This window comes from Pelodiscus sinensis, chromosome 17 (assembly GCF_049634645.1).
Source record: "Pelodiscus sinensis isolate JC-2024 chromosome 17, ASM4963464v1, whole genome shotgun sequence".
In the NCBI taxonomy this organism is placed as follows: Eukaryota; Metazoa; Chordata; order Testudines; family Trionychidae; genus Pelodiscus; species Pelodiscus sinensis.
The window spans coordinates 21,956,687-21,969,995 of NC_134727.1; the positions used below are offsets into that span (position 1 = coordinate 21,956,687).

The window sequence follows — 13,309 nt, forward strand, 5'->3', positions numbered from 1 at the left end:
TTCCAGAGCTTTCAGCACTGCAGAGCCTGTGGAGAGAGCTTGAAAGCAATTGCTTACTTCTATAGCATCGGGGGATTCCTGTGCTGGCCTTTTTCCCCTTCTAGAAGTTACATGCTGCCAGTTCTCTTCTTGGTCACGTACTGCCCTCTCTGGCTCTTCTGCCTGCCATACTTGAAGGATTAAATGCTGCCTTCTATCGAGGAAGTCTTCATCCTCTCTGATCAAGCTAAGGGTCGACACTTGGGCCTCCAGTCCTCTAATTTTTTCTTCCAAAATGTCGACCAGCTTGCACTTGGTGCAGATGAAATCCGTTCTTTCTTCCGAGAGGAAGACAAACATGGCACACGCTGTGCAGGTAACAACAGCAGACCCATCACCAACCATTGCTGCTGTCCTGGAAAAGCAGAGGCTTCTAGAATTCTAACTTTAATTAGAAGCCAACAGTTTCCACCTGCCAATCACAGCCAGTCACAGCACAAACTCCATCAAGGGGAGGGGGAGGGCAGAGGGGAGGTGGGGAAAAAAAAAGCAGAGAAGTGGTTGATTCAAGACTGGACAGTCAATAGTGGAGACATATTAATTATTATGCCAGAGCAATACGAAGCATTTACCAGCCTAAGTAGCTGTTATGTCATTTTAGACAGGTTCTCCTGTGATTTTATATAAACACCAAAACTAAAAGCAAACCTGCCTAAATCACCTGTGTCCTGAGAAAGATCAATAGAAACTTAATCACACAAGAGTAATGCTGGAAAACATTGTTCCGCTAAGCGCTATTACAAACAGCAAGTGTCATGGAGACTATTGAAACTCTCGCTGCAGAATTTTGTCAGATATCACATGCTGCGTGTGTGTGTGTCTCGGTGGGTGGGGGAGAGGGGGAATGCCAGCTAGAGAGACAAATTAACAAGTAGTTAACCTGCCTGTAGGTTAAGGAATATTTGAGGAACATATTGATAAGACCCTAAAAATTCAGGACAAAAGCTACAAAGTCTCTGTCCTCGGTGCCCAGATAGTATAGCCTTGGATGGTATAATCCAGAACAGGGTTTAAAGAAGGAATTTTGGGGTGCATCTTGCACAGGCAATGGGCTGTAGTATTAATCCCCTGGTCAGATACCTGCTAATAAGAGTTGGGCTGCTTTCAGCTAGCTAATCAAGAACTCAGGTGCGGAAAAGAATTAACTGCCCATAGGAGTGAATGGGGATCAGGGAGGAAGAATTTGGGCAAGTTTACGGTGTATCTGGTGAAGGTGTGCTATGCCAACAGGAGAGCTCTATCCAGCATAATTACCCCACTTTGGCAAGAAGTGTAAGCTGTTGGTAGAAGAGCATCTCCTGCTGACACAGTGCAAACCTTGGGTCAGGTAAAGGGAGCTTTTTCACACCCTTGAGTGACATACATTAGATCGATTTGACTGGTCGTGTAGACCTGCCCTTTGAGAGATGAGGATCAAAGTGGAAAAGTCTGTTCAGTGTGTTGGTGAATTCATACCCCATTTAACCATAATCTACTTTTGATACTTGCTAGAGATTTGGGGAACAGGAGCTGGAGTGTAGAGCCTGATTTTTGTATGTTCTTAATTTTGGCAAAGATGTTTGTGTGGTTCTGAATTTTCTCATTGGAGTTCAGTGGTTTCAGTGCTTCTGGTGCTGCTTTTCTGTCACTATCTTTTTACGTGTGCATGTACATTATACACTTGTTTATTTTTTTCCACCCTTTCTTCCCTTTTCTAATTATTTTTTTAATGCACCTCAATATTGCTGGCTTGGCTGGGCTACAGACCAAAAATCTCTATTAATTTACAAAAAGTGACAGCATGGGCAGCAGCAGAACAGGCTTCCCACGCACCAAATTGCCCGCTAGTGCTCCCTGACTGTGACCTAACTGGGTGGCTTTTAGCTGTAAGAGGACAATTCAGACCTCATGGTCCTTTCAGTCCCTAACCTTTGTGCTTAGAGCGCTATCAACAGGGCCCATTATCACCCATTGCTTTGATGGCCTGGGCACCTGTATTATGAATTCTGAATCACATGGCACAGGGCAGAAGACTTCACCTCCTTCACGCTTTGCAAAGTGCCACATCTACCCCACACCTTCCCTTTCCCTTCCATCACAGTAGTTTGCCAGCACTGATAGTGTCCCTGTGAATGAAGCTGCCAAGGATAGAGCAAACAATCAAGGCTGACTAATTAACAGAAAGTGAACATAATTGACACTAAGTTTAAGACGTTGCTGCATGACGGCTTTGGCATATCATTTAGAACCAAAAAACCCTATTTTCCCAAATGTCACCCACACAGCACAGACTGATAAGCGCCTAAGACAGTGGTTCCCAACCTGATCTGCCGAAGCCATGCGCACCACATGCAGCTTGCTTTTGAGCCTGTTCTCTGGAAGTTAAGGGAGTGTGGGGAAAGTGCTTGCATGCCAAGCATGTCTCTCATGCCTGGCTGGTGTGCGAGATGCATGCACAGGATGCAAGCACTTTCCCTTTGCTCCCTTAGCATCCGAGGAATGGGATCAAAAGCAAGACATGTCCCGGTGCACACGGCTACTGCCTCCCCCACCCCCCGTGTTCCCAAATTTCTGCCTTTGTCTCTATTCTCCCACAATTCTGCCCTTGTTCTCTATCCTTCTGAAGTTCCACCTTTGAGGAGCTGGCAGCTCCAGACCTCTCTTTGGCCACAAGAGCCCCCTCGCTTCGTGGATGGGCAGCGGATGGAGGGGACAGGAGCTGAGGAAGCAGCACAGGCAAATAGTAGCCAATGGGACCTGAGAAGCTCCGTGCCTTGCAGTCTGCATGTCTCTCAGCCCATGTTGAAGCCGACAAGCTGTGACTGTCCTCTGCAGTTGGCTTATAAACGGGTCAGTCCCTTTTTACCATTTTTTTTCTCTTTTTTGAATACATCTCTCTGCCCTAACCATTCAAAAGTGGTTAGAGTGGTGGGAAGGGTTAGCTAGCAACCCTTAGTTGGGCCACTAGCAAAAATGGATCAGTGAATCCAATAAAAATGTGACCTCTCAAAGTTGTCACATTTCAATATGGACACGCTGTATTATCTCTCAGTACTACTATATTTGTTTTGATAATATGAACTATTATACATTTCAAATGATTATCAAGTAATGGAATGTTTGAAAACAGCTAGGCTACGTTTAGACTGGCATGATTTTCCGGAAATGCTTTTAACGGAAGTTTTCCATTAAAAGCATTTTAAGAAAAGAGCGTCTAGATTGGCACGGACGCTTTTCCGCAAAAGCACTTTTTGCGGAAAAGCGTCCGTGCCAATCTAGACGCGCTTTTCCGCAAAAAAGCCCCGATTGCCATTTTCGTGATCGGGGATTTTTTGCGGAAAACAAAGCTGAGCTGTCTACACTGGCCCTTTTGCGCAAAAGTTTTGCACAAAAGGACTTTTGCGCGAACGGGAGCAGCATAGTATTTCCGCAAAAAACACTGATTTCTTACAGTAGGAAGTCAGTGCTTTTGCGGAAATTCAAGCGGCCAATGTAGACAGCTGGCAAGTTTTTCTGGAAAAGCGGCTGATTTTCCGGAAAAACTGACCAGTCTAGACACAGTGTTGGGGGAGTCTGTAAAATTTTAATAGATTGAAAAGGGGTCTGTATGCTCGAAAAGGTTGAGAACCACTGCTCTGAGAATATGGCATAAGAATATTGCAGCAGTCCCTTGATCATATATCTTTTTTTTTTTTTTTGGGAGTGGGCTGCCCGTTGTTTAGATGGAGATAATCAGAGCATCTTGATTGCAATGAAACAGGTTGCACACCAACATGCTCTCCATAGAAAACAGGTGTTTTTCCTGTGTGGAAACTTTCCATCCTTAAATGCACATATTTGCATGTTTATTAGAACCTTGTCCAAAATTGGTGCTTCCCTAAACACTGCTAACAGGCTACTTTGCCTCTGGGTAATTAATAGAATGAATTGTAAAACATGTTTTCTGTCAAAATCTCCAGGATAATGCAGTGATTTGCATTCCTCATCATGTTTTACAATGGAGAAGAAAACAAATGCTCTCTGTCTTTCTCTTTCAGCAATGCTTACGCTCCACGTTTTGTCCCCTGATCTTTCTGAAGTACAATTATCCAACTTCATATATTTTTTTCCGAAAGAAAGGAAACTTGATGTAGATATTACAAGGGCTCGACAAATTCTGGAAAACCCTACTCACCAGACAAAAAAGGGACTCGCCACTCTCCCCCCAAAAAAGTGTTATTTTTAATAGCATAAATTCCTAATAAGAATAAGAACAGTAATTACTAATAAGTTATTAATAAATATCACTCATGTTATTAATAAATATCTTATAAACCTCTACCTTTTCTCTCTGCTGCCATGTCTCCTCCCCTTGCTCCATCATCTCCCCTGGTGCCTGCTGCCACCCAACCCCTCACCCTTCCCTGCTGTCCTGACTCCTGCCCTTCTCACTGCCCCCTTCTACCAGCCCTTCTCTCCCCCATGTGCCCACTCCTCCTGTAGCCCCACTCTGATCATGTGAGCTACCCCTCCTTATCCCCTCTCCTAACACCTCCCTCTACACACCTGCCCTGCCTCTCTCCTCTGGTGCTGGTCCCTCCCCTGCAGGTGTCTGCCCTTCTGCTTCACCCCCAGAATTCCCTGACACCTGCACCCTCCTGGTGCCTCCCCTTTCCCTCACTGCCCCTGCCCCCTTTGCCCTCTTTTTCCCTGATGCCCACCCCCTCACCGCCCTCTGCCCCCGTTCCCCTCATACCTCTGTGCCCTCACACTGACTTGCTCCATTCCTGCCTTCCTCATGCCCACCCCTTCTTTCTAGCCTTCTCCCAGCACCTCCCCTCCCCCTCTAGCCCCCAATGCCCTTACTCTCTCCTCTCCCAGCTTCACCCTGTCTCCCCTCCCACTGACACCTCCCCTCCTGCCCTTTACCTCATTGTTTGCACTTGGCCCCCTGGCATTTGTCTCTCCTGCACCCCTGTACCCTTGGTGCCTTCCCCTTTCTTCTTCTTCTGACCTCCTCTTCTCCCCTCCGCTCAGCACAAGCCCCTTCCCCATATTTTCCCCCTCCCCTCCCCACAGTCCAGTCTAGCCCAGCCCAGCCCCTCCCCCTCCCCAGGGCCAGCTCTAGGTTTTTTGCTGCCCCAAGCAAAACATTTTTGGCCGCCCCCCCTTTTTTTGTTGTCTTTTACACGTTTGCATTTTGCAATGGGTTTTTTTGTTTTCATTTTTGTCCAGAATTTTAGCCCTATAAATAGCAAATAGCATTTTCATTTGTTTTTTTCCATAAAGGCAAAGGTGCTTCAAGTGAACTCCCCCTTTCACTTGCTGCTGGATCATAGCAGCCTTTTCCCTCCCCTGTCCAGCCCCTCCCTATGGACAAGCGCCCTTCACTCCAGACCCACAGGGGGAGCAGGGTGCAGGGACAGCACAGAGCCAGAGAAGTGCAGGGAACAGTGTGGGGGCGGGGTACAGAGCCAGAGGGACGCAGGGTGCGGTGGAGGAACGGAGAATGGGACACGGGGAATGGGAGGGGCAGAGGGATCGGGTTCTAGGGCCAGTGCAGGGAATGGGCAGCACAGAGCTGGGGAGGCAGGGTTCAGAGAGGAGCAGGATGCAAGGGTGGCACAGAGCCAGAGAGTCGCAGGGAAGAGGGAGAGCAGGGGTTCCAGGGTAAAGGGGAGCAGGGGCAGCGTGGGGAACAAGCGGTGCAGAGAAAAAGGGGCGCGGGGCGGGTACAGCGATCTGAGTGGTCGGCCGGGAGTGGTCTGTCACCAGCGAAGGGGTTGGGACCACGGCAGGACTGGATCCAGCAGGGCGGGGCCTGGCTGTGCCGCAGCCAGCTCCCGGGGCCACGCAGCCAGAGCTGAGCTGCCGCGGCCCTTTAAAATCAGTGGGGCCATGTCATGCCAGCGTCCTGGCATCTGCCAGCATCCCGCCCTCTGGCTCGTGCCCCTTCTCCTCACCCCGGAGCTGCATGCAGGCAGCCTGATGCTGGGAATCACTGGGCTTCCCCCTTCCCGGTGGTGCTCCGCTCCTCCGCCCGCCTGGCGGATCGGATGGGGCCCCACTGCCCGTAGTGCGGGCTTTGGCCAGCCCATCACAACCGCCCACCGGGCCAGTCCGCCCCTCCACTTGCCAGCTGAAAAATCTACTTGCCGCGGGCGAGTACATTTGTCGAGCCCTGGATATTACAATGGAAACTTTTCCCTTGGGACTCTCTATATTTCATCAAAGACAGGCACCCAAGGATGGAAAACGTACTAGTGTCAAATATGCACATCTTTTTCATAAGTATTCAGTTAAAAATAGGGTGATTTGGCTCTCTAACTTTTTTCCTCTAATGCTAGATAGCGATTACCAAGTATATATATTTTTCTTATTGGGGTAATTGCTTCCTTATTATTGGCCACTTACTCTTTTTCTGCATGGCCTCCTCTGTAAGATCCAAAATGATGAATTAAGCAAGTTAAACAGGAATCCTAATGCACTCTGTCATATATAATCACACTGGGGAGAAACAGAAAAAATCCTGTCAATATAAATGTCAGCTGCTATCTGAGGGTGGAAAACACACACTCGGGACCCTTTAACAAAGAAGCAGGCCATTTTGGGTGAAACATCTTTGGCATTTTTTGGCATCATATAATTAAATGTATAGTGACTTGTGTACATCTCCTCTCCCATACAAATGGCTTGGTTTGGAGGGGTTAACTTTGGAGATTCATTTTTATTTAAAGGATAAACGATTATGAAAATTTGAGTGCATGTCTCTCTCACAGAGACTGTCTCAAACCATTTTCTGTACCTCTCAGTTATGATGGCAACTGTTCAAAGAATTGCTCTGGTATGAATAAAATGATAATTCTTGAAACAAAATACAGGTCTATGTAGCACTTTAAAGACTAACAAGATGGTTTATTAGATGATGAGCTTTCGTGGGCCAGACCCACTTCCTCAGATCAAATAGTGGAAGAAAATAGTCACAACCATATATACCAAAGGATACAATTAAAAAAAAATGAACACATATGAAAAGGACAAATCAAATTTCAGAACAGAAGGGGGATGTGGGGGGAGGGGAGGGGAGGGGAAGGTAAATGTCTGTGAGCTAATGGTATTAGAGGTGATAATTGGGGAAAGCTATCTTTGTAATGGGTAAGATAGTTTTGTAATGGGTAACCTACGCGGGGGGGTGGGGGGGGGCTCAACAAAGACTCTAGCTATCTTACCCATTACGAAGATAGCTTCCCCAATTATCACCTCTAATACCATTAGCTCACAGACATTTACCTCCCCCCCCCCCCCCCCCGGCATCCCCCTTCTGTTCCGAAATTTGATTTTTCCTTTTCATATGTGTTCATTTTTTTAAATTGTATCCTTTGGTATATATGGTTGTGACTATTTTCTTCCACTATTTGATCTGAGGAAGTGGGTCTGGTCCACAAAAGCTCATCATCTAATAAACCATCTTGTTAGTCTTTAAAGTGCTACATAGACCTGTATTTTGTTTCAGCTACATCAGACTAACACGGCTACATTTCTATCATGATAATTCTTGTCGCTGTTTTCTTTTAGTCCATATCATTACAAGTGCTCTTCAATATTGTTGAAATTCTTCCAGGAGCAGAGATGCAGAATAGGACCTATACATCACTAAGTCCCACTGAGGCCCTATTTTTAGGTCTTAATAAGGTTGTCTTAGCCTTGTGCTAGAGATCTTGATTCTGCATATCAAAAATCACAAACTTTGGAAAAGTTTGGATCAACCTTACTTTGCATTCAGTCCCAGGTACATAGATTGTTGCTTGCATTATTGTTGAAACGCAATTGGTCTCAGGACATTACGAAGCAGGTGAGGTAATATCTTTTATTGGACTGAATACTTGAGGTTTTGGGTCTGACTTGAAGAAGCAGCTCTATGTAGCTTGAAATCTTGTTGCTTTCCTCAATAGTAGCTGGTCCAATAAAAGTTATTACTTCACCCACCTGCCTGGTCTATTTATATACAATGAAACTTGCACTGGAGATCTTTATTAGGCGGCCTCCTCTTTTTTACAACACTCCCCCAAAGCATTTCCAAATGAACTGAGTGCACTTAGCAGGTTCCATTTATCAACCTCTTTTTTTTTGTCAGTGCTTTGAGTGGTCACTTAGCACAGACACCTCTGTTTACATGTACATCAAAATTTAACTTTGAAAAGTGGCTTCTCCACCTGGGCAGCAGCAGCTTTTCCCTACGTTGTTTTTTCTGTTTTAAATCTTATTCATCCATGCTCTGATTCCCCACATGGGATACAACTGGCAGGGATGTTGCTTAATGTCCTATCCAAGGGTGTAATTCACCTCCTTTTGGAAGCACAACCACCCTCCCTCAAATGCTTGATGTGAAAGGCAAATGCAAATGCTAAAAGGTTTCATCTGGAAATGAGAAAGAAATGCAAAATGCCATGTTGCTTTCACGCGGTCATGGTAAAATATGTGCCACCAGGGTTCATAAATCTTAGCTCCCTGGTGGTACAACATCTTGTCCCTTTGCTTTTCCAGTGACCCTATTGCCTCCTCATGAGCAATACGCTTGCATTAATATGTGCACAATGATTGGCTGCCTGAATTGCTCATAAATAAAACCAGCTGGCTGCAACAAAAGTCAGTGTTCCCAAGGCTTCATAATTATTTATGAGTCAGGCCAGTCAGGCGAATGCTCTAAAAACACAGTGATAGTAAACAAGCTTTTATTTTCCTTGAGAAAACGGCTGCCTTATAAAATAAAAAAAAAAAAACCAAAAAAACCCTCCTTACTACATGTAGTTTCACATTGTTCTCCTTTTATGCTCATGGATGATAAATCACATTGTTCAGACCCTCAAAGATAGATTTGGACAAATGTACTTGACACATAATAGGGATTTTAAGTAGTCTATTGGTCGAAGACTGAAGCTTGGTATTTTAATATTAACTGGTATGTATCTGATTGATGCTCGAGTAGCACAATTTTGAGTTATACTACAGGTAAGGTTCTAAAATATCATTTCTGTTTCATGGTATGGAGATGTTGCTATGTGTCAGTGATATGAACAGAAATGATGTATAATTGCTTATTTTTGAATGTTGATTCTGCAATAGGCAATCTTACTGGGTGAAGAGAGATGGCTGTGTCTTGCCATATTGTGCCATGCTGAGCTTTGAGAGGACATGCTTGCTCTACTAGTTTAAGAAGCCAGTTTGTTAGAAGGCCTTTTTTTCTATGCTGTATGTCTTATTTCTGCCTCTTTAATGTTTGTTTAATTTTAGTTGTCACTGCTTATGTAACTTTACTTTTTGCTGCCGTCTTCAAGGTCAGATTAAGGCTTTGCCGGAATAAATAGTGAAGCACCCGAAGGGAAATAGTAAAACTTCTGGTACACTTATAGCAGACAGAAAGACTAATAATATAGCAAGTTCACTAAAGCCTAGATGCTGTAACAGGTTAATGCACCAACCTTCCACATGCTGTCTCTGGAGACTTAGGTTCAGACCTGCATTTTCACCACACGTATATAAGATTCTGAAGGCTTGTCTGGGTTCCGGGACATAACCATATCTTCTGCAGGAGAGGACAATAGTTGATCTGTTGGAGGCCCAGAAGTGGAATAGCAGGAAAAGTTGTAAATAAGAGCCCTGAACCTGCAAACATGTACACACATGCTTCACCTTTAAGCATGTAAGTGACCCCTCTGACTTCAGTGGGGCTACTACATAAGGGTATGTCTACACTACCACCCTAGTTCGAACTAGGGTGGTAATGTAGTCAACCGGAGTTGCAAATGAAGCCTGGGATTTGAATTTCCCGGGCTTCATTTGCATGTTGCCGGGTGCCGCCATTTTTAAATGTCCGCTAGTTCGGACTCCGTGCCCCGCGGCTACATGCGGCACGAACTAGGTAGTTCGGAACGAGGAGTAACAGTAGTTCGGAATAGGAAGCCTAGTCCAAACTACCTAGTTCGTGCCGTGTGTAGCCGCGGGGGCACGGAGTCCGAACTAGCAGACATTTAAAAATGGCGGCGCCCGGCAACATGCCAATGAAGCCCGGGAAATTCAAATCCCAGGCTTCATTTGCAACTCCGGTTGACTACATTAACCACCCTCGTTCGAACTACGGTGGTAGTGTAGACATACCCTAAGGCTACGTCTACACTGGCCCCAAATTCCGGAAAAGGGATGCAAAGCAGGTAAGTCAGAATAGGGAAATCCGCGGGGGATTTAAATATCCCCCGCGGATTTAAATAAACATGTCCGCCGCTTTTTTTCCGGCTTGGGGAAAAGCCGGAAAAAAGCGTCTAGACTGACACGATCCTCCGGAATAAAGCCCTTTTCCGGAGGATCTCTTATTCCTACCTGAAAGCAGTCTAGACGCTTTTTTCCGGCTTTTCCCCAAGCCGGAAAAAAAGCGGCGGACATGTTTATTTAAATCCGCGGGGGATATTTAAATCCCCCGCGGATTTCCCTATTCTGACTTACCTGCTTTGCATCCCTTTTCCGGAATTTGGGGCCAGTGTAGACGTAGCCTAAGTGTTTTTGAGATCCACAGTGCTGACTGAGGTGCATGAGAGGAACCCTGCACAACATTTGCCCTCATTCCTAGGGCAATTATTCACCATTATATACACTGTAAACTCTTCATAGCAGGCAGCTTGATATGTGTGAAAATTCCTATGGAGATCTATGCCCTTATATGAATAACAACATTAGGATGTTAGGCCTAGTGACAGGAGAACATACTCCAGTGGGTGTTACTCTCGCCCCTTCCATCTGCTACAGGTATTGTGAAGAAGGTTCTTTAGGACTTCTGTGACAAAGAATTGGGATTCTTGCCAGTCCCCCTGTTTGTTTATTTAAGGATAATGGTGCTCCTGACAAACGGAGTGTGGAGGATCTTTCAAAGGGGATATTCTTGCAGGGGCTAATTCCCACCTAACTTTAAAAGCACTTCTGTTCTAGGAGTGCTTTCTGGATACAGCTGGGGAGTGAATACTTTCAACTCACCCTCCCTGAATCCCAATTGTCTGTGACCTTCCTAAAACAAAAAAGATAATTTACTGCCCTCCCCTCCACTCAAAATCTTCACTTTCCCTTTTCAAAGGGCTTTTTCACCTGGAAAAACCAGCAACAGTTTCACTTCTTCAGGTTTGATCTAGAAAGAGCCAGAATCTGAAAAGCAGTCAGTCACTGCTTAGCAATGGGAGTTGTAGACCCAGGTGAGACCAGCTAATTTAAGGCCTGTTTTTTAGAGATGCTGAGAGCCTGCATCTCCATCTGAACTCAGGAACTTGCAGAAGGTCAGTACCTTTTCGAATCAGTCTCATAAAGGTGTGGTAGATGCTGAACCTAATAGGAAGTGCCGTAGACTGATTAGAAAGAGCAAGTAGCCTACAAAGGGAAAGTTTTATTTCTATTTGGAACTTTGCTTGAAGCGACTTTTTAAATTTCTGGACTCTACAAGTTCTAGTTGGGTGAGGAGGTTTTTAAACAGCAATTGGTCGGTTAGCTATGCTGGTTTTTATGATTGTGTGGTTCTCATTTGCAACGAACAAGGACTAGATGAAACAAACAGTGAGAAGATTCAAATGTACTCTGTGGAATTTCTGTCATAGCAAGGAAAACCAGGCTTCAAGGAATCACAGGAGTAGTGACAATAGGATGGAATGATGTTTTATTAACTTAAAATGCTGGATCCCCCTCACCCTCTTTTGTTAGTTGTTTTGTGTCTTTTAGTCCTCAAAACTCAGGACAGGCTGCACAAGAAGCATTACCTCCATGCAGCTGCACTGATGCATCTGTAGAGCATTGTGGAGGGGCGTGGCGTCAGTGTGACCCCCACCTCGGGCCGCGCAAGGCCTCTGCCCCTCCCCTCCATCTTCCCTCACCCGAGGGCTCTTCCCCTCGTGCTCTCTGATCACCCCGATGCCCTGCCCTGGGTCCGGCAGAGTCGGTCCATCGCTAGTAGGGTCTTAGTGGTGTCTGCATTGGCGGGGAGAGGTAGGGGGGCTTGGGCCCACCCTCACTGCAAGCCCTGACCCAGGGCCCTAAGGTCTGGGGGATTCGGTCCCCAGTCCTGGTTGGTGGGGGAGGGAGTCCCCTAAACACACCAACCTCCCGGGTTCCAGCACCCTGTCCTGGGTCGCTTCCTACATCCCTCACCGCGTCGCCATGACGGCTTGGTCCAGAGGTCTCTGCAGGATTGGCCCGAGGTGCCTCTGTCCGGTCACCTGGCGTCCTGCTGCTCGTCCCCCTCCTGGCTGGCGGCGGCGCTCCTTTTGAGCATCCCGCTGCGATGATGTCTCCCGTGGCTGGGCGGGGCCACCTCCTTCGTCGGGTGATGCTGCCCCACCAGGGCACCTGTGCCGTCCGGTGCCGCGGGGCTTTGTCGGCTCCCTGTACTTCCTGCCCAGTGGGGGCCGGGGCTGCACGGCTGGGCGTGGCTAGCCCGCTCCTGTGCTCGGCCCCGCCCGTGGCAGAGCAAGCCACGCAGGGCAGGAACTGGCGTGGGGCCGCCGCTTCTCCCCAGCACGCCGGGGACGGCGCCAGGTTAGTGCGGGGCGCGGGTGCTGCCCCGTCACAAGCATCTATCTGGTGGTTAGACACTTTATGCCAATGGGAGAGAGCTTTGCTATTGTCATAATTACTTCACTTCCATGAGAGGCAGAGGCATCTCCTGCCAACATAGCACCATGGTGGAAAGTGCTTAGATAACTGTAACTTGCGTTGCTCAGGGGATGGTTTTTTTCACACCACTGAGTTACATAAGTTAAGCAGAAGTGCAGACCTGTCCTTAGTCTGAAACCTCTTTGTGCAAACTTACCTCTCTCTGTGTGTCTGCCCATCGGGTTAATGGACACAAAATTCAGAGCTTCCTTTAAGCTAAGATTAGGAGCCTTTATACAAGAGCATAAAACTTAGCATGGAGGAGTTATGGGCCACTGACCTTTCCTTTTTTGACATGCTGTCCATTTTCCCAAAATACAGCAAATATTTGACTTGGGATGCTTGTCTTTGTTAACCTATGTTGAATAATCGAACAAAACAACATTAATTGTGAGCTCACAATGTTCTGCTATGGGGCAGAACTGAGCTACCTAAAGTTGCAGGCAGAGGGTTTCACATGGGGTAATTTATATATAGTGGGGGAGGGGAGGGCAGCAGAGACATTCACATACCTGAAAATATCACTTTATTCTTCCCACTGTGCAGCTATTTGGTTTGCTTGCTACACGTTGATTGACTGAATAGCCTGAGGAGAGAGGATTATCACTCCAGCTTGCTCCCATTCATTAGC

At 46.5% G+C, this 13,309-nt stretch overlaps 1 long non-coding RNA gene across 1 annotated transcript in view; it reads left to right on the forward strand.

Moving 5' to 3' along the window:
* Nucleotides 1-3,134, forward strand: part of LOC142818723 (uncharacterized) — a 35,935-nt gene extending 32,801 nt beyond the window's left edge. The window contains exon 7 of the long non-coding RNA XR_012896337.1: nucleotides 2,645-3,134. This is a non-coding gene — a long non-coding RNA (uncharacterized LOC142818723). The remainder of the gene's footprint in view (nucleotides 1-2,644) is intronic.
* The last annotated feature ends 10,175 nt before the right edge of the window (nucleotides 3,135-13,309 follow it).